Source organism: Phyllobates terribilis, unplaced genomic scaffold, assembly GCF_046119375.1.
Source record: "Phyllobates terribilis strain yellow unplaced genomic scaffold, ASM4611937v1 Scaffold_2__4_contigs__length_985480577, whole genome shotgun sequence".
NCBI lineage: Eukaryota > Metazoa > Chordata > Amphibia > Anura > Dendrobatidae > Phyllobates > Phyllobates terribilis.
In genome coordinates, this window is record NW_027362762.1 from 277,919,408 (window position 1) to 277,943,349 (window position 23,942).

General features: G+C 44.8%; 1 protein-coding gene across 2 annotated transcripts in view; it reads left to right on the plus strand.

Moving 5' to 3' along the window:
* Positions 1–9,017: 9,017 nt before the first annotated feature.
* Positions 9,018–23,942, plus strand: part of SLITRK6 (SLIT and NTRK like family member 6) — a 60,814-nt gene continuing 45,889 nt past the window's right edge. Inside the window, exons 1-2 of one of the 2 annotated variants that reach the window (XM_073664100.1) lie at positions 9,018–9,550; positions 10,877–10,957. The gene's annotated coding sequence lies outside the window, so the exon portion shown is untranslated. The remainder of the gene's footprint in view (positions 9,551–10,876; positions 10,958–23,942) is intronic. The other variant, XM_073664098.1, reaches the window with a different exon arrangement.

Consider the following 23,942-nt stretch of genomic DNA (forward strand, 5'->3'; position numbering starts at 1 on the left):
CAACCATCAAGAAATTCCAGGACAGTCCGTAAAAATAGGGCACTTTTTTGACTTGTCCTTAAAAATTTTTTTAAGTGTCCTTGATCTTTTTGAAGCTGAAGATACTTTTACAGATTATTATGACTGTAGTTATGATCATTTTACAGTGAATGCAGATAATGTCTCATCATTAGTCTCATGACTAGTGTTGAGCGATACCTTCCGATATCAGGAAATATCGTATCGGATTGGATCGGGCCGATACCCAAAAAGTATCGGATATCGCCGATTCCGATACCGGAAACCAATGCAAGTCAATGGGACACAAATATCGGAATGAAAATAAACCCTTTCTTTCCTTGTAGGTTAATTCTACATGAAGTAAAACAACTAAGAATAATGTAGAATGACATGAAAAGCCGGCAATTCATCAGCGGCATACACCGGTACCCGACAATTTACAACAGAAAGAATAGAGCATCACACATAGATTAGATAGATAGAAACATGTCAGTCACATATATATGAAGTACAGTGACAGTGTTGCTTACTGTACTTGTCATTTAGTGTAAAGGATTTATTAAAAAAAATATTAGTGTTTTCGTGCACAGTCTCTTTAAAAAAGCCGGCCGGCAATTCAGCAGCGGTACCCGACAATTTATAACAGACAGAATAGAGCTTCACACATAGATTAGATAGATAGAAACATGTCAGCCACATATATAAGAAGTACAGTGACAGTGTTGCTTACTGTACTTGTCATTTAGTGTAAAGGATTTATTTAAAAAAATAATAGTGTTTTCATGCACTGTCTCTTTAAGAAAGCCGGCCGGCAATTCAGCATCTGTACCCGACAATTTAGAATGGAAAGAATAGAGAATCACACATAGATTAGATAGATAGAAACATGTCAGTCACATATATATGAAGTACAGTGACAGTGTTGATTACTGTACTTGTCATTTAGTGTTAAAATAAAGGATTTATTTAAAAAAAAATTGGCGTGGGGTTCCCCTTAATTTTAGGCTCTAGCGGAGGTTAAGCAGACAGCTGGGGCAAATGTTTGAAGCCTGGGAAGGGGGTAATACCCACGGAGCTTCCCAGGCTACTAATATCAGCCCCCAGCTGAATACCTAGCCTTTACTAGCTATTAAAATGGGGGAACCCCCCCAAAAAAATAACGTGGGGTCCCCCCTAATTTAATAGCTAGCACAGGCTAGGCAGACAGCTGGGGGCTGATATTAATAGCACAGGAAGGGTGCCATGAATATTGGCCCCCTCCCAGGCTAGAAACACCAGCCGTCAGCCGCCCCAGAAATGGTGCATCCATAGGATGCGCCAATTCTGGCACTTAGCCTTGCTCTTCCACGCTGCCCTGGTGCGGTGGCAGGGGGTAATAGGGTTGGGGTTGATGTCAGCTTATAATGCCAGCTGACATCAAGCCCAGGTTAGTAATGGAGAGGCGTCTATAAGACACCCCCATTACTAACCCCATAGTCAAAGTTAAAAGAAAACACAAACACCCAGAATAAAGTCCTTTAATTGAAATAAAGACACAATTCTTTATTGTTCTAAATTAAACCATACTTACCATCACGCCCATTCCAGCTGAAGCCAACGATCTCCTGCAATAAAAGTAAAATAATAAAGCAACCTCATCCTTACCTTTCCATGGTTCCCACGACAGCTTCAGCTCTGCTACATCGAGATGACAGGCTGGACCGCAGCAGAACGCTGCCATCCAGCCTGTCATCCCGCAGACACTGAGAAGCGCAGGCATGCTTGCGCTCCTCAGTGTCTCTCTGTGACGTCATCCAGATGAGCCGAGTTCATGTCCAATGAACTCAGCTCACCTCATGCACGTCACTGACAGCGTGGGAAAATTCTCCTGCACTCAGCGCTTCAGCGTGAGAATTCTCCCACGCTGTCAGTGACATACATGAGGTGAGGTCATGTCCAATGAACTCAGCTCACCTCATGCACGTCACTGACAGCGTGGGAAAATTCTCACGCTGAAGTGCTGAGTGCAGGAGAATTTTCCCACGCTGTCAGTGACGTACATGAGGTGAGCTGAGTTCATTGGACATGACCTCGGCTCATCTGGATGCCGTCACAGCCAGACACTGAGGAGTGGAAGTATGCCTGCGCTTCTCAGTGTCTGCGGGATGACAGGATGGATGGCAGCGTTCTGCTGCGGTCCAGCTTGTCATCTCGATGTAGCAGAGCTGAAGCTGTCGTGGGAGCCATGGAAAGGTAAGGATGATGTTGCTTTATTATTTTACTTTTATTGCAGGAGATCGTTGGCTTCAGCTGGAATGGGCGTGATGGTAAGTATGGTTTAATTTAGAACAATAAAGAATTGTGTGTTTATTTCAATTAAAGGACTTTTTTCTGGGTGTTGTGTTTTTTTAAATACTTTACTAGAAATTCATGGTGGTCATGTCTAATATTGGCGTGACCCCATGAATTTCGGGCTTAGGGCCAGCTGATAATGCCAAGCTGGCCTTAACCCCTTTATTACCCAGTGAGCCACCGCACCAGGGCCCTGGATGAGTTGGGTACAGTGCCAGAAGATGGCGCTTCTATGAACGCGCCATTTTCTGGGGCGGCTGCGGACTGCAATTTGCAGCGGGGGTGGCCCAGAAAGCTTGGGTCTCCCTGCGCTGCGGATTCCAGCCCCCAGCTGCCTAGTTGTATCTGGCTGGGCACAAAAATAGGGCGAAGCTCCACGCATTTTTTTTTTAAATTATTTCATGAAATTCATGGAATAATTAAGAAAAAAAGGGCTTCCCTATATTGTTGTGTCCAACCAGGTACAAATAGGCAGCTGGTGGTTGGGGGCAGCCCATTCCTGCCTGCTGTACCTGGCTGGACACAAATATAGTGCGAAGCCCCACGTCAATTTTTTTTTAATTATTTCATGAAATAATTTTTTTAAAAAAGGGCTTCCCTATATTGTTGTGTCCGGCCAGGTACAAATAGGCAGCTGGTGGTTGGGGGCAGCCTGTTCCTGCCTGCTGTACCTGGCTGGACACAAATATAGGGCGAAGCCCCACGTCAATTTTTTTTAAAATAAATCCTTTATTTTAACACTAAATGACATTTGAGGAGTTAATAAAGATGCAGTCCCTAAATTATTATTTATTTTTTAATTAATTTTTCCATAAACTTTTGACGTGGGCTTCGCCATATTTTTGTATGCCAGCCAGGTACAGCATCCAGCTTCTATGAACGCGCCATTTTCCGGGGTGGCTGCGGACTGCAATTTTCAGCGGGGGGGGGGGCAGAAAGCTTGGGCCTCCCTGCGCTGCAGATTCCATCCCCCAGCTGCCTAGTTGTACCTGGCTGGACACAAAAATAGGGAGAAGCTTCACGTAATTTTTTTTTTTAATTATTTCATGAAATTCATGAAATAATTAAGAAAAAAAGGGCTTCCCTATATTGTTGTGTCCAACCAGGTACAAATAGGCAGCTGGTGGTTGGGGGCAGCCCTTTCCTGCCTGCTGTACCTGGCTGGACACAAATATAGTGCGAAGCCCCACGTCAATTTTTTTTAAATCATTTCAGGAAATTCATGAAATAACTAAAAAAAATTGATGTGGGGCTTCGCCCTATATTTGTGTCCAGTCAGGTACAGCAGGCAGGAACGGGCTGCCCCCAACCACCAGCTGCCTATTTGTACCTAGCCGGACACAACAATATAGGGAAGCCCTTTTTTTCTTAATTATTCCATGAATTTCATGAATTTAAAAAAAAAAACGTGGAGCTTCGCCCTATTTTTGTGTCCAGCCAGGTACAACTAGGCAGCTGGGGGCTGGAAATTGCAGCGCAGGGAGGCCCAAGCTTTCTGGGCCCCACCCGCTGCAAATTGCAGTCCGCAGCCGCCCCGGAAAATGGCGCGTTCATAGAAGCGCCATCTTCTGGCGCTGTACCCAACTCATCCAGGGCCCTGGTGCGGTGGCTCACTGGGTAATAAAGGGGTTAAGGCCAGCTTGGCATTATCAGCTGGCCCTAAGCCCGAAATTCATGGGGTCACGCCAATATTAGACATGACCACCATGAATTTCTAGTAAAGTATTTAAAAAAAACACAAACACCCAGAAAAAAAGTCCTTTATTTGAAATAAACACACAATTCTTTATTGTTCTAAATTAAACCATACTTACCATCACGCCCATTCCAGCTGAAGCCAACGATCTCCTGCAATAAAAGAAAAATAATAAAGCAACCTCATCCTTACCTTTCCATGGCTCCCACGACGGCTCCAGCTCTGCTACATCGAGATGACAGACTGGACCGCAGCAGAACGCTGCCATCCAGCCTGTCATCCCGCAGACACTGAGAAGCGCAGGCATACTTCCACTCCTCAGTGTCTGGCTGTGACGGCATCCAGATGAGCCGACAATGAACTCGGCTCACCTCATGTACGTCACTGACAGCGTGGGAGAATTCTCCTGCACTCAGCGCTTCAGCGTGAGAATTTTCCCACGCTGTCAGTGACGTGCATGAGGTGAGGTCATGTCCAATGAACTCGGCGCACCTCATGCACGTCACTGACAGCGTGGGAAAATTCTCACGCTGAAGCGCTGAGTGCAGGAGAATTTTCCCACGCTGTCAGTGACGTGCATGAGGTGAGCTGAGTTCATTGGACATGACCTCCGCTCATCTGGATGCCGTCACAGCGAGACACTGAGGAGCGCAAGCATGCCTGCGCTTCTCAGTGTCTGCGGGATGACAGGCTGGATGGCAGCGTTCTGCTGCGGTCCAGCCTGTCATCTCGATGTAGCAGAGCTGAAGCTGTCCTGGGAACCATGGAAAGGTAAGGATGAGGTTGCTTTATTATTTTACTTTTATTGCAGGAGATCGTTGGCTTCAGCTGGAATGGGCGTGACTGTAAGTATGGTTTAATTTAGAAGAATAAAGAATTGTGTCTTTATTTCAATTAAAGGACTTTATTCTGGGTGTTTGTGTTTTTTTTAAATACTTTACTAGAAATTCATGGTGGTCATGTCTAATATTGGCATGACCCCATGAATTTCGGGCTTAGGGCCAGCTGATAATGCCAAGCTGGCCTTAACCCCTTTATTACCCAGTGAGCCACCGCACCAGGGCCCTGGATGAGTTGGGTACAGCGCCAGAAAATGGCGCTTCTATGAACGCGCCATTTTCCGGGGCGGCTGCGGACTGCAATTTGCAGCGGGTGGGGCCCAGAAAGCTTGGGCCTCCCTGCGCTGCGGATTCCAGCCCCCAGCTGCCTTGTTGTACCTGGCTGGACACAAAAATAGGGCGAAGCCCCACGTATTTTTTTTTTTAATTATTTCATGAAATTCATGGAATAATTAAGAAAAAAAGGGCTTCCCTTTATTGTTGTGTCCGGCTAGGTACAAATAGGCAGCTGGTGGTTGGGGGCAGCCCGTTCCTGCCTGCTGTACCTGACTGGACACAAATATAGGGCGAAGCCCCACATAATTTTTTTTTAATTATTTCATGAATTTCCTGAAATAATTAAAAAAAAATTGACGTGGGGCTTTGCACTATATTTGGGTCCAGCCAGGTACAGCAGGCAGGAACGGGCTGCCCCCAACCACCAGCTGCCTATTTGTACCTGGTTGGACACAACAATATAGGGAAGCCCTTTTTTTCTTAATTATTCCATGAATTTCATGAAATAATATAAAAAAAAAAAACGTGGAGCTTCTCCCTATTTTGGTGTCCAGCCAGGTACAACTAGGCAGCTGGGGGATGGAATCTGCAGCGCAGGGAGGCCCAAGCTTTCTGCCCCCCTCTGAAAATTGCAGTCCGCAGCCGCCCCGGAAAATGGCGCGTTCATAGAAGCTGGATGCTGTACCTGGCTGGCATACAAAAATATGGCGAAGCCCACGTCAAAAGTTTTGGGAAAAATTAATTAAAAAATAAATAATAATTTAGGGACTGCATCTTTATTAACTCCTCAAATGTCATTTAGTGTTAAAATAATGGATTTATTTTAAAAAAAAATGGCGTGGGATCCCCCATAATTTTAGTCTCTAGCGGAGGTTAAGCAGACGGCTGGGGCAGATGTTTGAAGCCTGGGAAGGGGGTAAAACCCACGGAGCTTCCCAGGCTACTAATATCAGCCCCCAGCTGAATACCTAGCCTTTACTAGCTATTAAAATGGGGGACCCCCCCAAAAAAAATGACGTGGGGTCCCCCCTATTTTAATAGCTAGCAAAGGCTAGGCAGACAGCTGGGGGCTGATATTAATAGCCCAGGAAGGGTGCCATGAATATTGGCCCCCTCCCAGGCTAGAAACACCAGTCGTCAGCCGCCCCAGAAATGGCGCATCCATAGGATGCGCCAACTCTGGCACTTAGCCTCGCTCTTCCACGCTGCCCTGGTGCGGTGGCAGGGGGTTATAGTGGTGGGGTTCATGTCAGCGCCAGCTGCCATGAAGCCCAGGTTAGTAATGATGGGCGTCTATAAGACACCCCCATTACTAACCTACAAAGTGTTAAAAAGAAAAAACACACTACACCCAGAAAAAAATAATTTATTTGAAATAAAACACACAATTTTATTTAATTCTTAGTTTACTAAAAATAATAGTTACCTGTCCACGTTCCTGCGCTGATCTCCCATGCACAGCTGTCACATCTGGAGATGGTGCCAGCTGTGCATGGCTGCTGTAAGCTCACGCTGCCGGGAACACGTCCGCTCCCGGCAGCGGGAGCCACTGACTGAGGTCACCGGAGTGCATTCAGGCAGCGCAGTTCCGGAGACCTCCTTTACGGCACTGCTGTACCGTGGGAATTTCTCACGATACAGCAGGGCAGTAAAGAAGCTAACCGGAGCAGCGCTGCCTGAACTCTGGTGAACCCTTACGGCCCCATCATTCTAGCGGCGGCAGCGGTTCAGAGCGGTCACATTCTATGTGGCTGCTCTGAACTGGAGATCTTCGTGGGACACTCGTGGACTGCTACGTAGGGGTAAGGATAAGGTTGTGGTTTATTATTTTATATTTTATTACAGGAGATCGATGGCTTCGGGGAATTAGGTGTCTTGGTGAGTATATGTGTAGTTTTTTATTTTTTACTTTATTTTAGGTGGCGATCGGCGGGGACAGGTAATGTATGAACTAATTTCTTTTAGGTAACCACTGGCCACCAATGACATGTATTTAACATTTATTGGGGACACAGTAGGGCAATTTAAATAGCAGGATCAGTCTGATGGGAACTACTGCTCCCATCGAGCTGATCCTGCTGGCAGGAGTGGACGGGGGACAGACATAGGCCGATGGGAGTAGTAGTGTCACATCGGCCTATGTCTGCCTGCACGCACACACACCGCACACACCCGCACACATCGCACAGACACCGCGCACACCCGCACACACACCCCGCACACACACCCCGCACACACACCCCGCACACACACTAATCATGACGGGTCTGGGAGGTGAGGCTGACCTGTGCGGCCGTGGGAAAGTTCATGTGAGTTCATGCAGTCAAGCATGAACTCACATGAACCCTCTGAGGGCAACGCGGCGACTTCAAATGAACAGCTGATCGGCATCACCTGATACCTCAGCTGTTCATTTGAAATAACCGGCGGGAAAGCGCAGCACAGAACGGGAAAGCCGGCGGTGAAGTCTTTTCACTGCCGGCTTCCCCGCCCGGGTCCTCCACTCCCCGCTCCTTGGAGCTGCGCTCCCCGCCCGGTCCTAACTTACGATCGGGATGGGAGGTGGCGAGGGGAGCGGAGGATCGGGGTGGGAGGCTGCGGGGAAGCAGTATGGGGCTGTGTGATTGTTTAAAAGCCGGCGGCTTTATACCGCCCGCCGGCTTTTAAACAATCAGGAGAATTCTCCCCCGCTGGGATGGCATTCTGATGACAGGCTGGATTGCGCTGCCATCCAACTTGTCATCCTTCACAGACACTGCAGAGCGCAGGCATTATGGGAACTTCCGATTCCGGTATCCGATATTGTAAAAGTATCGGAATTAAGTATCGGAATTCCGATATCGCGAATATCGGCCGATACCCGATATTACAGTATCGGAATGCTCAACACTACTCATGACGGTTCTAGCCTGTCTCTAGCATTAAAATCTCACTTTGTGTCAACCAAACTCAATGTGAACAAGGGCAGAGCAGGACAGGGGCCCCAACTGTTCATTCACCTGTACATGGGAAGCTATATAGATACATGACTAGCTCATTCTTTTAGTTTTGCTGTACTTTTTTGTACTTTCTACTAGCAAGGGCAATGGCCCCTCTTTCTGAGCTACGCATTTATCTACATAGCTTCCCATGACCAGGTGGCTGAACAGTCGCCGCCCCTTTCTTGCTCTGCCCTTATTCACATTGAGGTCGGCTGACATAAGGTGAGACAGGCTAGGATGTCCTGATTAGGTTCATCTTGTTACGGTGGGATGGCTTTTCTGCTTTTATGATCAAAATAGTGCTATTCCTGTTTACTTATTTACTTATTATAGGGTATATACTTTATTTGTTGTTTTTGTTTAAATTTTCTCTGTGAAATGGCCTCAGTGTGAATGTGCTCTTACTCAATGCATGTATACCAGCTTATGATCATTTCTTTGGTTTTACATCAGATATTACTTTATGCCATTGAACAAATAAACCTCGGCACAATTGCCAGTTGTCATTTAAGCCATTTGAAATGTCCTTTAAATATGACAGAAAGTGACAAAAAGAGTTGCGGTAATGTTATTAAAAGATGGCTGGAGGAAACTGTAGCCTTTTACTGACACATAAGTCCCTTAAGACAAACAATACTATTTTTCATGTTGTCAAAAATAACAATACAGAACACAGAGTTCTAACTAATTCTTCCAAGTATTAGGACATCAGAATGTAGAAACTCCTGGACTACAGCAGATATTAGTGTAATTCCTTCCTATCCCTTTCCCTTTCCCCCAGCAGTAGACTGAATGTGACAAGTAAGGGATGTGCACGTCTCCTATATATGTGGCATTAATAATAGAATGGCAGCAGAGAGGAAGACTTACAGAGATAACGAGGTGGAGTGCTATGTAAAATGACACTCTCACATTAAACCTTTTACTGGGAAGGGCTTGAAGGCTCAGGCAAAAGCCAAGAAATCTCATTGCTTACGCCCATTCCCTGCTTCTAACAATCTGACTAATAGTAATCCGAGCTAACAAGAAAGACTAGAAAGAAGGGAGGAGAAGAACTGACACTACTCCTGCAGCCCAATGGAAGGATCTGTCACATATATCTCTGTGCTGCCCTGCAGAATTCAAAGGGTTAAGCTCGTGAAGTAAATTCAAGATTGCCTGGCTATCTGCTCTGAATATTAAATAAGCCGGGCATGCCTGTCCCCCGATCAGCCCCGGCATCACCCACTAGCTGACGGCGTGCGAGATCTGCAGTAGGAGCCCGGCTCCGTGGGTTGCTCGCAGCTCTGTGGATATGTTCAAGCTTGCAGCAAAGTTCATTTTGTGATGATAATGTTCTCCCTTCTGAAAGATTTTGCTTTGAAAGAAGACGTCTAGGCTGTTGGGACTTGTTCACTATCTGATCTCATAGAGTTACATCTGCACAGGTAAGAAGCTGCTCTGTATATAAGAGTGATGGCATTACACAGAGGTACAGTACTGATGGAGATGTGAGCACACAGAGCTACGAGTGTATAATCTGGTCATAATATATACTGTATAATCTGTAGGAATATATACTGAATTATCTGGTAGTAATATATACTGTATAATCTGTAGTAATATATACTGAATTATCTGGTAGTAATATATACTGTATAATCTGTAGTAATACTGAATTATCTGGTAGTAATATATACTGTATAATCTGTAGTAATATATACTGAATTATCTGGAAGAAATATATATTGTATAATCCTGTAGTATACATATACTGTATAATCTGGTAGTGTATATACTTTATAATCTGGAAGTAATATAAATATACTGTATAATCTGGTAGTAATATACACTGTATAATCTGGTAGTATAGATAAATTGCATAATCCAATAGTATATATAAATTACAATCTAATACTACTATATTTTGTATACTAAAGTAATATCTACTCTATAATCTGGTAGTAGTATATATTATAAAATCTAGTAGTAATATAATGTATAATATAATAGTATAGATATATTGTATAGTCTAGTAGCATAGATATGCAGTACAATCTAGTAGTATAGGTATATACTGTATAATCCAGTAGTAGTATAGAAATACTGTATAATCTAGCAGTTTGGACATAGTTTATCATCTTGTAGTATAGTGATACTGTAGAAACTATTAAAAATATAGTTCAGGATGCAACTTCATTGTTTTCTAACGTGTATATAATGTATAGTCCAGTAGTATGGTTATACTGTATATACTGTTATACCATATAGTCTATGGCATACTGGAATAGTTATCATGTATGTATTATGGATTATCTAGGTGACTTTCAGCTTTGTTCTTTTAGTACATAGATACAAAATCAGTACCTGCTGAGCAATAGCACCCTGTTTAGGAGAGTATACCTGATCTTACAGACTTACTTTTACCTAATTAGACAGGAAAGTGATAATGCAATAGATATTACACAATAGAAGTACTCCATATATATTTCTGGTATAGCAGAACTTGGAAATTAGCATAACCCCTGGTGATATCTCTGTGTGATAGTTGTGGCTTAATCTAGAACAGCAGGTAACCCCCTGAAACTACTGTATGACAGCCCAGCTCTTCCACATTTTTCTATCTTGATCATTTAAATTTAATCGCTTGTTTACACACAATTTTCGGATTGAAATTTTGTAGTTCATATGGCAGACATTTACTTATACCAATTGTAGTATTTTATATGCCATCTATTTTATTTATCTGACTTTTCTACATTTTACACATTTAGATATTTGTCAATTTCCAAAATTCATAATGACCTGGAAGGAAACAGTTAAATGACACATTTAACTCAACTAGATCTCTAGAGGTAACAAGACTGAATTTTTCATTTGTTCTTTTGTGCTATGTAGTAACTCACTGACTAAAAATACATTGATGATACAGAATATGTATACCAGTGGAAAAACTCAGTTCTGCTTGACATGGATGGATAGATAGATAGATAGATAGATAGATAGATAGATAGATAGATATGGGGTAGATAGCTAGATAGATCGATAAGTAGGATAAGTAGATAGATAGATATGGATAGATAGATAAGGAGTAGTTGGATAGATAGTTAGATATGGATCAATAGATAGATATGGGGTAGTTAGATATAGATAGATAGATAGATTTGAAGTAGATAAATATGGAGTAGATAGATATGGATAGATAGATCAATCGATAGATAGATTAAAAGATAGATAGATAGATAGTTAAATATATGGATAGATAGATAGATATGGGATAGATAGATATATGGATAGATATGGGATAGATAGATATATGGACAGATAGATATGGGATAGATAGATGAATAGATTTGAAGTTGATAAATATGGAGTAGGTAGATATGCGTAGATAGATCAATCGATAGATAGATTAAAAGATAGAGATAGATAAATGTAGATAGATAGATAAATAGATAGATAGATAGATACATAGATAGATAGATAGATAGATAGATAGATAGATAAAGTGCTATAAGCATTTAATTAGTATTGGGCACACATTTGATACAGCTAGTATAAGTAGGACCAGAAGTCAGAAATGCCTGTGGGCTAATTCCCCTTGTACAGAATGCCTGTTTGGTTTCATGACTGCGAGGTGTGGTGCGGCCATTAGTCATGCACAGCTACTTATACGTCAGTTACCTGTGCAAATTTTCACCTTTCGCTGCATATGAGAAAATGAATCCTTACACATCCAGAGTTGTACTTAAGTATAAAACTTGAATTCAGGAACAGAAGATGTTTCTGCAAATGTCAATGTTAGTCTGTGGTAGAAAAGTATAAATACATCAGTCTTACTGAATAGGTCAAATCAAGCTTGAAGTATGTTGTGACTTGAAAGTCAGCAGTAATTTTCTTCTGTCCGCATGCACACACTGTTTATCTGCTCCGAACCTTCTATATACATCCTGTATGAACAGTTTAATGTGAGGTCCTTTGCAATTCCAATTGTTTACCATTTTTTTTCAGCCCCTGCTGGACTTTAATTAAAATCAGAAATGTGTTTTGTGAAATTAAAAACTTCAGTATTAAGAAATCTAGCAAACAAAATAAGAGCCTGTCACTGCTCCAAAACCAAGCTCTCAGAATGTAATATAAAGAATTAGGCAAGTGTAATTTTCATTTAAAAGCTCTCAACTAGTATTGCATTTGGTTTAACCCTTTTTATATCTAGTGCATACTTCAAAGGTCCAACTTTAAAATATAATTGATATGACTTCTATGGTTTATAGGCATTTAAACTTGAAGACTGATTAATTTTCCAACCTCATATTCAATGTGTACAGTGTATATCTACAGAGTTAAAAGCCTTGAGGCAATATGTGTTAGTAATTTCGTATTCATTTTTGGGTTATTAGATGTCCTTATATAACATCCTATTTGATGCTGGGTGTTTGGTATCTTAACTGAGAAAAGACGAGTTGGCAAATTAAGAGGTCGTGTATTCCTTAGAAGGCAGCTCTACTAATTACTTTAATATGTTCATTATTAATAAAAACCATATACGTCTATGGTGGCTTCTTTATTCTATGTAATCATGAACACTCTTCAGCTCAAGATTGCCAAAAGGAATCTGTTACTAATGGAAAATGTGTAATTATTTGTGTCCTAGAATCACAAGTTTTCCAACCATTATGAATATGAAGTGCTATACAGTCTATTTTAGTAGAAGTTGAATTAATTAGATACACGATAAAACCTTCTTAAATCAAAATTGAAACAATATCTATACAACAGAAACCATAGTAATAAAACCATGTGAAAAACTGCCCAGTGCCTATCAGTCTCAGGGCCCATATACTTTCTGGACACTCCCAAACATCAGCAACCACACAAAATAATGGAGTGGATGGTCCATAAAAATTATCACAATTTTAATTTAATAAACAATGCATAGGCAATTACATACATATTATACAATTGCCTACTGTAGTAGCTAGGATTAGGTGTTAAAAGTTATGACACCCACAAATAATATATACTCTGGAGTAGGAAGAGTATGTGTAGACCCATTTATATTTTAAAGTGCTAGTGCCTAGATAAATATAGTGCCGCAATGTCAGTTGCATTAGTTATCAATATAGTTCATCAGCACAGCAAAAAAAACTTAATCAAGTAAGCTACAGCGGGTATAAGGCCAACACAAACTCTTAACCATAATGACCCAGTGTTAGGTGTCACCGCAGCAGCCCCAATATGCATTTTGCGCTGGGGGGGTTGACAGCTGTCACAGCTCCTCAAGGAAGACAAATGCTCATTGAGGCTGCGGTGACATCCAACACTGGGTCATTATGGGTAAGAGTTTGTATTGGCCTTATGTCTGCTGTAGCTTACTTGATTAAGGTTTTTTTGCTCTGCTGGTGTACTATATATGGGTTGCTAATACAGCTGGCATTGCTGTACTATATTTATCTAAGCACTAGCACTTTAAAATATAAATGGGTCTACACATACTCTTCCTACTCCAGAATACATATTATTTGTGGGTGTCATAACTTTTAACACCTGATCCTAGCTACTAAATTTGGTTATTGTGTAATATGTATGTAATTGCCTGTGCGTTATTTATTCAATTAAAATTATAATAATTTTTATGGACAATTTACTGCATTTTTTTGTGTGGTAACCTTCTTAAATCTGCCCTCCTATTAGTGGACAATTTCTAATGCATGCATTACCATCTGGAAAACATTATATCCTTGTCTTAGAAGAGAAGCCAACAACTATACTTTCAACATCACTTCGCTCTTTCATAATCTTATCTTATCTCTATTTGTACGACTGTACAGTAGTCCATGTAGACTACATAAGAGAACACGTATTCTCCAGAAAACTTCATAGTCTGATAATGGTAAAAAAGTCACGAAAATTAATTTTTAAATAGTCATGAGCAGACTGTTGGATTGGTTTATTAATAAGAGGCTAAATCCAGAGAATATCAGTGCATCAGTTCTCAGGAGATATTAATTCACCTTGCAGAGACCCAATTGGTAGGGATTCTGTGAGAACAATGTTCAGAGGGAGAAGGTATGAAGAATAACTGTTCACTTGAGGAAAAAAACTATTTCTCTAGTGTCATCTGTGTACTTTGCTGTCTACACATTGGTATTCCTGTCTCTTAGAATTAAGCAATGTCTTATAGGGAAGGTACTGATACTTGACATTTCTGCTTCTTCAGCATATTTGTTAATGAACTTGTATTTGAAAACTGAATGCATCAAGAGAACTTTAATGGTGAGATCTTATTTTTAGTGATAAATGTTAATTGTATTAGTATGGAGAGAAAATATGTCCCATTAATCATTGATAACATTATAGGCTACTCTTTTATTGGCTAAAATTTAAACGCTTGAAATAAACAAGCAACTTTGTAATTGACTTTTTATTAAAAATCATATCCATTCTCAAGAATTAATTAATTTTAATTCTAACAAAAGTGGTCAATCATGCACAGGGCTTACAAGCTCTTTCTGATAGAACTTGTAAGCACTACCCTGACTCTCGACCACATTGTTAGCTCAGGAATCAGCCAGCATTAGAACCACAGTAGTCCACTGATGCTGCTCTATGATACAGTCTTGTCTCTGTCTGTAGTATTGGAGGAGTGCACAATTGAGGCCAGGGGGGCAACTAAGGTGCTAGTCCAAACTGTCAATCAAGCAGGAGTGCACAATCTCCCACCAAGTAGGAAGCTTAGAAGCTAGGGAACAGTGTACTCCTACAAGGAGGATGATAAAACCCCTTGAGAAATCATTTTAAATATTAAAAGTGGAGAACCATCTCAACTGACCTCACTATTAATATAAATGTTTCAGCATGGAAAGTTGGAGAAAAATGTTAAAATCTATCATACAATTCCTCATTTCCTCTGACGTCTGGATGGCCATCATGAGGCCCTGTAAATATATTAAATTATTGAAAAATGTCAACAAGTGTAGTGGGATCCATATATTTTAATGTAATGTGTATGGGCAGCTTTAGTCACTTGCATTTTCGTTATTTCTGGTACAATTTTCCAGTTCACTTTTTAGCCAAGTTCATGTCATCATTTATAATTCTGAAATGTTTATTTTAATTTGAAAAAAGAGGCACCAGAAATAGATCATAGTTTATGACTTGCTTTCCTTTTATAAACCACAAAGTTGAATGAGGAAGCATGAGTTGAAGCTCATGGGCCTAATGCAAAATCCATAACAAAACCCTCCACCTGATGAGTTCCAGTTAAGATCCTGGTTTCTTTATTCTGGTTATCTTTAGACTCCAGTACCTCGGTGTAATTTCACTCTCTGGACCACCTGCAGTATCGTCACAACAGTGATTTAATTGAATCCATTAAAAACAATTTTTCAATGGACGATCAGCTTCACTCTGGATCAATAACGCCAATGTGGAAAGCTCTTTAATTATAAAAAGAGAGATTATAATTTTGTTTTCTTTATTGAGCTTCTGAAGTTATCTCTCTATGGTTTCAGATGGCTAATACAAAACAAAATTCTAAAATGTATAGCCACAAAATAAAAACTGGTCCTCTTGAACCATAATTTGAACAATTGGGGTCATACAGTATTTCACTGCAACTGGGGTGCATATTAGGCTGACTTTTGTGTTTCTTATACAATGTTGTGGTTGATCGGTGCTGTCTAGCCCCATGACTGCTGTCACCAATTATCTGCAGCAATCATGTAGCTGGATGCATGTGATGTCCTATGGGAATGTGCAAAGATTTGCTCTGTGACATATTACAACTGAAGCAGTAGCGGAATTATAAGGGTAGTATGGCTTGTTTTTATTTTATGACTTTACAAGCTTTTTTAGAATGAATTTTTTCATCACGTTTTTGCTACCCTATCAGCATAATGTAGGACAAATGACCATGATTCCAGCAATGTGTCCCTTACTGAGCAGCTTGATGTCATTTTGCTGAAATCACTGTTTTATCTGCTGAAGATCAAACAGTTCTCTCCATGTTGAGCCCTGTATAATCCCACACACACCAATGATTGGCAGCTTTCTGTGTACATTGTACATGGGCTGAAAGCTGCCAATCAGTGGTGAGAGTTGGGTTATACAAAGCTCAAGAACATGGAGGATTACCAGGCAGCAGGTCTACTAGTCCTCTAATGATAATCAAGTGATTTATTCAAAATTACACTAATCAGCCCAGCAAGTGACAAATCACTGGAGTTGGAGTCTCAGCCTCTACAATAGGCTACTCTTGGATTAGTTGGAATAATCTGGTGACAGATTCCCTTCAGATATTTTATTTTCATTTAATAATGAAACATCAGCCCACATGTAGCGATACATCTAAAATAATTAAAGAGTAATTAAAATTTTTTAATCATTTTTTAAACCATAAAGGAAAGTTATGAAACTGCAAATCAGTTTGTGGAGACACGGGGTCAGTGGGTGCTCTCGTTCACTGACCTGAGACCACATGGACCAAGGCTTATCCCAAGGAACGCCCGCTCTCCTCAGACAACACAGGGTGAGGAAAAAACAGTGTGGAAATATTTTAGCTAACCACCAAACAGACAATAAACATATAGAACAGTCCCAGCAAATACCCAAGATGATGCAAATTACCAAGTCTCACCCTCCTGCTGACTTGCCAGGATTAGAGCAGCTGCGACTTTGGGGCTTGCCCGGCCAACTACCCCCACCAGTGGCACCCAGCTTTTGGTGTGCACCCACAAAGAGGAGGTAACATCAAGCTTAGGAAGCTGACAATCCATTGACGTATGTGGCCAGGTGACCGGAATCCAAAGCTGGCTTCTCTGAAAGTCTCCATGGGGCAAGGTGACCGGAGGGTCTCATCCTGTCTTCTTCGATCATATCCAAGGTTCCCGATGACTGGAGGATCCCAACCTGGCTACACCAAACATCTCCATGAGGCCAGGTGACCGGAGGGTCCCAGCCTGGCTTCCCCAAATGTCTCTATGGGTTCTGTGATGGTCAATGGAGCAGATCTGTTTTTTTTTATATAGGGCAATGGTCCCTTAAACTGACATCCTGTAGAATGTCAAATTGTTATACCTCTTGATCAAGTCATGGTGTCCTGGCTGCTGTTTTGCAGAGTCTCCTCTCAGAGGGATAGGGATCCTTTTTATACTCACATCTGTGGTTCATGTCATCATCCAGAGGTCAGGAAGAAGGTGAAATAAGGTCAACTCTCGTTCTTTGAGTATTTAATCAACCTGTCTAGTTTGTCCTCCACTATTTACTGCTCAACAAACTACATGGACTTATACAATGAGTATCATTTGTGCAACAAATAATTATATTCTAATAAGAATTCAGCTAATGGCAGGCAAAAGACTGTGAAAATTCAAGGATTTAACAGCTACTTACATGCATTTTTTACAAGAATGAAGATAAATCCCTTAATAAAGTGAATTTCATAGTTTCAAAGCACTCCATTTTTTTTAACAGCCTTAATGTTACGGGTCCGGGTGGTGGAACCTCTGTGCTATGGTGCAAGGAGGGACCCAGAGGGGAGTGACTAAGTATCAACCCGGACCGACCCTGGTCATACGGCGGCTAACGACTCCGTGACCAGGGAGGGACCGAGCAGAGGTACCAGGTGCTATTCTGGGGATGACCTTGTAAGAGAGCAGGTGACTCCCATGGGTCAGAAGGCAGGGACTGACCGGTATAGCTGATGACACAGCAGGCAGGCTGGCGAATGGTATTGGAGGATGAACTGGTAGGCACGGCAGGTGACAGGCGGGTGCCTCCCGGTAGGCTGTCAGGTGGTCACGGCAAGTGACAGGCAGAAGTCTCTAGATGGACGGTCTTGTAACAGGCAGGTAACAGGCGAGTGCTCCCAGGTGAGCGGGCTGATGGACACGGCAGGTAACAGGCGGGTGCTACCAGGTGAGCGGGCTGACAGACAAGGCAGGTAACAGGCAGGTAACAGGTGAGCGCTCCCAGGTGAGCGGGCTGACGGACACGGCAGGTAACAGGCGGGTGCTCCCAGGTGAGCAGGCTGACAGACAAGGCAGGTAACAGGCAGGTAACAGGTGAGTACTCCAGGAGAGCGGGCTGGCAGACTCGGGAGGTAACGGGCAGATAACAGGCTGGCAGGCAGTACAAGGAGTCAGGCTAGCAGCGGAACCTGAGGGCTGAAGCAGAGATAAGTAACTGTGCAACAACTTTGCTCGGGCACCTCCATTTTGGAGGAGGTGCCCTATATATGGGAGGATACTCGGTTATTGGCCGGGGACTCCTTAGGACGGCGCGCGTGGCCCCTTTAAGAGGGAGGGAGCATGCGTGCCCTAAGCACAGTGCCCGGGGGACCTCAGTGGATACCAGAGCAGGAGGAGTACCTGGAATTTTGGAAAAAGAGTTAAACACAACTGGTTTGAGGAGAGATACATGGAAGGAGTTGGGAATCCATAAGGTGGCCAGGAGTTTTAACTTGTAGGCCACTGGATTTATCTGTTTAAGAATTTTGAATGGACTGATGAACCGAGGACCCAACTTATAGGAGGGTATTTTGAGTCGGACATGTTTGGAAGAGAGCCAGACTTTATCTCCCGGGCGGAATTGAGGCGGCTCCAGACGTCTCTTGTCAGCATGTTTCTTCATCCGCTCGGAGGACTGAAGAAGTGCGGACCTGGTATTCTCCCAAATGGTGGAGAATTCGCTGACAAGAGCCTCCGCGGCAGAGTTGTCCACCGAGGCGGAGATGGGAAACAGAATCCGAGGAAGTTGACCATAGACCACGTAGAACGGGGATTTTGAAGTGGATTCACTCTCATGGTTGTTGTAGGAGAATTCGGCCCAAGGTAGGAGCTCCACCCAGTCGGTATGGTGAGCGTTAACAAAGTTCCGGAGTTAGCTGGTAAGGATTTGGTTGATTCGCTCCACTTGGCCATTGGACTGTGGATGGTAGGCGGCGGAGAAATCCAGGGTGACATCCAGTAGCTTACAGGTAGCTCTCCAGAAACGTGAGGTGAACTGAACCCCTGGATCCGACACAATGTGGAGAGGTAGACCATGGAGACGGAAGATATGACGGAAGAAATACTTGGCCAACTGAGATTCAGACGGGAGACCAGGCAGAGGGATGAAGTGGGCCATTTTAGAGAAGCGGCCGGTGACCACCCAAATGACTGTACAACCGGCAGAAGCTGGGAGATCAGTAATAAAGTCCATGGCAATGTGCTGCCACGGGGCAGCAGGTACAGGAAGAGGCAGGAGGCGGCCGGCTGGAAGATGTCTTGGAACTTTGTTGCGGGGACAGGATGAACAGGCCGAGAAAAAGTCTATCATATCTTTGTGAAGGGTAGGCCACCAGTAATGCCTGGTAATGAGCATGAAGGTCTTCTTTTGGCCAGCATGGCCGGCTAGTTAAGACGAATGACCCCAGTGAAGAACCTTCTCACGATCTGGTACTGCTACAAACGTCTTACCGGGCGGAAGACGAGCAAGATCCAAGGGGGCCACATGCATCACTGGGTCGATGATGTGCATAGGCTCCTCCTCTTGATCGGAGGACAGGAAGGATCGGAACAAGGCGTCGGCTTTGACATTCTTGTCCGCAGGGCTGAAATGTAGGACGAAGTCGAAGCGGGCGAAGAACAAAGACCACCGGGTCTGACGAGGATTGAGTCTTTGGGCATATTGGAGATATGCCAGATTTTTGTGATCCGTATAGATGATCACCGGGTATAGAGCTCCTTCAAGCAGATAGCGCCACTCCTCCAGCGCCAATTTAATGGCTAACAGTTCTCGATCTCCAATGGAGTAGTTGCGCTCAGACGAGGAGAAGAGTTTGGAGAAGAAACCGCAGGTTACCATTCTCCCGGATGAAGAGTTTAGAGTGAGCACCGCTCCGGCTCTGGAGGAGGAAGCATGAACCTCCAGGTAGAACTGTTTGTTGCAGTCCGGACGGTGCAGTACTGGGGCAGAGGAGAAGGCTTGCTTTAAGGAAAGGAAGGCCTCCTCAGCTTCGGGCGACCATACCTTGCGATTTGCTCCCTTATGGGTGAGCGCAGATATGGGAGCTGTCCGGGAAGAGAAGTGAGGGATGAAGAGACGATAGTAATTGGCAAAGCCCAGGAATCGCTGAATCGCTTTCAACCCCTCCGGACGGGGCCACTTTAGGACAGCAGAGAGTTTCTCATGATCCATTCGCAAGCCTGTCTGAGAGATAACATAGCACAGAAATGGAAGAGAGGTCTGCTCGAAGAGGCACTTCTTGTATTTTGCATAGAGGTGATTCTGCCTGAGCCTAAGCAGGACCTGACGAACATCCCTCCGGTGTGTGGGAACATCCGGAGAGAAGACCAAGATATCGTCCAGGTACACCACCACGCAGGAGTAAAGAAGATCTCGGAAGATGTCGTTGACCAATTCTTGGAAGACGGTGGGAGCATTGCAGAGGCCGAAAGGCATCACACGGTATTCGTAGTGACTGTCCCGGGTATTGAATGCCGTCTTCCACTCGTCTCCTTGACGGATCCGGATCAGGTTATACGCCCCACGTAGATCCAGCTTGGAAGAGATCCTAGCTCCCTTAAGGCGGTCAAACAACTTGGAGATGAGCGGCAGGGGGTATTTATTTTTGACCATGATCTGATTGAGTCCTCTATAGTCTATACAGGGACGTAGCGAGCCATCCTTCTTTTTGACAAAGAAGAATCCGGCTCCTGCCGGGGAGGTAGATTTCTGGAAGAATCCCCTAGCCAGATTCTCCTCAATGTACTCCGACATGGCCCGGGTTTCGACCGATGACAATGGGTAAATACGCCCACAGGGCGGAGTGGCTCAGGGTACCAGGTCGATCGGGCAATCATATGGCCTATGAGGTGGCAGTGATCCTTTTTATCGAAGAGATCTGCATAGGAGGTAAGGTGCCGGTAAACCGGGGAGATTAGCCGGGGTGAGTGGAGGGCAAACCGGGCGGACAGGGACCAGGCAGGTCCCTTGGCACTCCTGCCCCCAACGGAGAACCTCGCTGGATTGCCAATTCAGCTCCGGTTCATGTCTCTGCAGCCAGGGTAGACCCAGCAATAGGGAGTGAGAGAGACCGGAAAGTACATGGAAGGAGATCCTCTCAGAGTGCAGCATTCCCACCTGCAGGGTTATAGGCTCAGTGACGAGCAGGATGGATACCGGAAGAAGTCCTCCATCCACGGCGGAGACAGCCAAAGGTTCAGCCAGAGCTTTGGTGGGGATGTGATATCTCTCTAGCTGGGACTGGGAGATGAGGTTCCCAGCAGCTCCGGAATCTAGGTGTGCAAGTTCAAAATAGCGGTTCTCTCCCCAGGAGATAGAGACAGACAAAGTCAGGGAAGGAGAGGATTTACTTTTGCCTAGGATGACCTCTCCGAGCGGTCCTAGACTCTGGCGTTTCCCGGCCTCACCGGGCAGGAATGGATGAAGTGCTCCTTACGGCCACAGTAAAAACAGATCCCCTGGGCTCAGCGAGACTCTTGGCGAGATTCAACCATCTTGGTCAGGTCGACCTTCATAGGTTCGGGCAAGCGTGCCCGGGAAGTGGCTGATTGAGAGACAGGTCTCTGGAAGGTAGGAGCCAGACGAGGAAATCTTCACTCCCGGGTAGTCTCTTTAGCACGCTCCAGGAAACGGACATCAATCCGGGTAGCTAGCGACACCAGGTCATCCAGGGTGGTAGGTATGTTCCGTCCGGCTAACTCGTCCTTAATCCGACCGGAAAGGCCCTCCCAGAAAATGGACACCAGGGCCTCATTGTCCCAGGTGAGCTCAGATGCGAGGGTACGGAACCATATGGCATATTTGCCCACGGTGAGACTCCCTTGGCGGATACGAAGCAGAGAATAGGCTGAAGAGGTTTTTCGTCCAGGTTCTTCGAAGACTTTCTGGAATGCAGCGAGGAAAGACAACAGATCGGACACCAGGGGATCCCCTCTCTCCCACAGGGGATTCAGCCATGCCAGTGCTTCTCCAGAGAGGTGGGACATGATGAAGGCCACCTTGGCACGATCGGAGGGAAACTGGTGTGCCAAAAGTTCAAAGAGCAGGGTGCACAGATTTATGAAACCCCGAGCTAGCGCGGGGTCGCCTCCGAAACGAAGAGGTGCAGAAAGCCGGGGACCGGGGCTGGATGCCATGGCACTGGTGGGCAGTGGCACTGCCGGAGCAGGAGTCGTACGAGTCGCGGCAGACGTATGTGGAACATTCAGTGTGTCCAGGCGGGAGTTGACACTCCGCAGGTAGTTTAGGATGGTTTCCTGTTGGGATCTCTGACGGGAAACCTCCTGGAATAGGTCAGAGAGCGAGGGAGCTTGGGTGCCACCGGGTCCCATGGCCCGAGCAAACTGTTAAGGGTCCGGGTGGTGGAACCTCTGTGCTGTGGTGCAAGGAGGGACCCAGCGGGGCGTGACTAAGTATCAACCCGGACCGACCCTGGTCGTATGGCGGCTAGCAACTCCGTGACCAGGGAGGGACCGAGCAGAGGGACCAGGTGCTACTCTGGGGACTACCTTGTAAGAGAGCAGGTGACTCCCACGGGTCAGAAGGCAGGGACTGACCGGTATAGCAGATGACACAGCAGGCAGGCTGGCGAGTGGTACTGGAGGATGAACTGGTAGGCACGGCAGGTGACAGGCAGAAGTCTCTAGATGGACGGTCTTGTAACAGGCAGGTAACAGGCGAGTGCTCCCAGGTGAGCAGGCTGACAGACATGGCAGGTAACAGGTGAGCGCTCCTAGGTGAGCGGGCTGATGGACACGGCAGGTAACAGGCGGGTGCTCCCAGGTGAGCAGGCTGACAGACAAGGCAGGTAACAGGCAGGTAACAGGTGAGAGCGCTCCCAGGTGAGCGGGCTGACGGACACGACAGGTAACAGGCGGGTGCTCCCAGGTGAGCGGGCTGACAGACAAGGCAGGTAACAGGCAGGTAACAGGTGAGCGCTCCAGGTGAGCGGGCTGGCAGACTCAGCAGGTAACGGGCAGATAACTGGCTGGCAGGCAGGACGAGAAGTCAGGCTAGCAGCGGAACCTGAGGGCTGAAGCAGAGATAAGTAACTGTGCAACAACTTTGCTCGGTCACCTCCATTTTGGAGGAGGCGCCCTATATATGGGAGGACCCTTGGCTATTGGCCTGGGACTCCTTAGGACGGCTAGCGGGGCCCCTTTAAGAGGGAGGGAGCGCGCACGCCCTAAGCACAGTGCCCGGGGGACTGCTCGCGCCGACAGCAGGAAGAGAAGGAGAGCGGGGAGCGCGAGGAGAGAGGAGGTGAGAGGGACGGTGTCTCTGCCTGGCAGGAGGCAGAGATGCCGATGCTACAGGACTGCGCGCGCCGACAGCAGGATGAGAAGGAGAGCGGCGAGCGCGGGGAGAGAGGAGGTGAGAGGGATGGTGTCTCTGCCTGGGAGGAGGCAGAGACGCCGATGCTACACTTAAGCTCAATCTTAAGCCATGGTAACTTGATGAATAAATGATCTGTAGGATGATCGATCTTGTGCTAGCCTAGATAGATTAAATGGGGTCTTCTCCACCATTATTTTGATAGTATCAATCCATCTGGTTGCTGGTCTTCCTCCGTGTCTTGTTGCTTCCAACCATGATGTCTTCTGTAGTGATTCCTCTCTTCGCATGATGTGTTCAAAGTAGGCAAGTCGTAGCTTGGTGATCCTTGCTTCAAGTGACATCATTGGCTTGATTTGTTCAAATTTATTTATTTGTTCTTCTTGCCATTCATGGTATTGATAACATCCTTCTCCAGCACCACATTTCAAAATCATCAATTTTTCTTCTGTCCTGTTTCTTTATCATCTAATTTTTGCATCCGTATGTTATCACAGA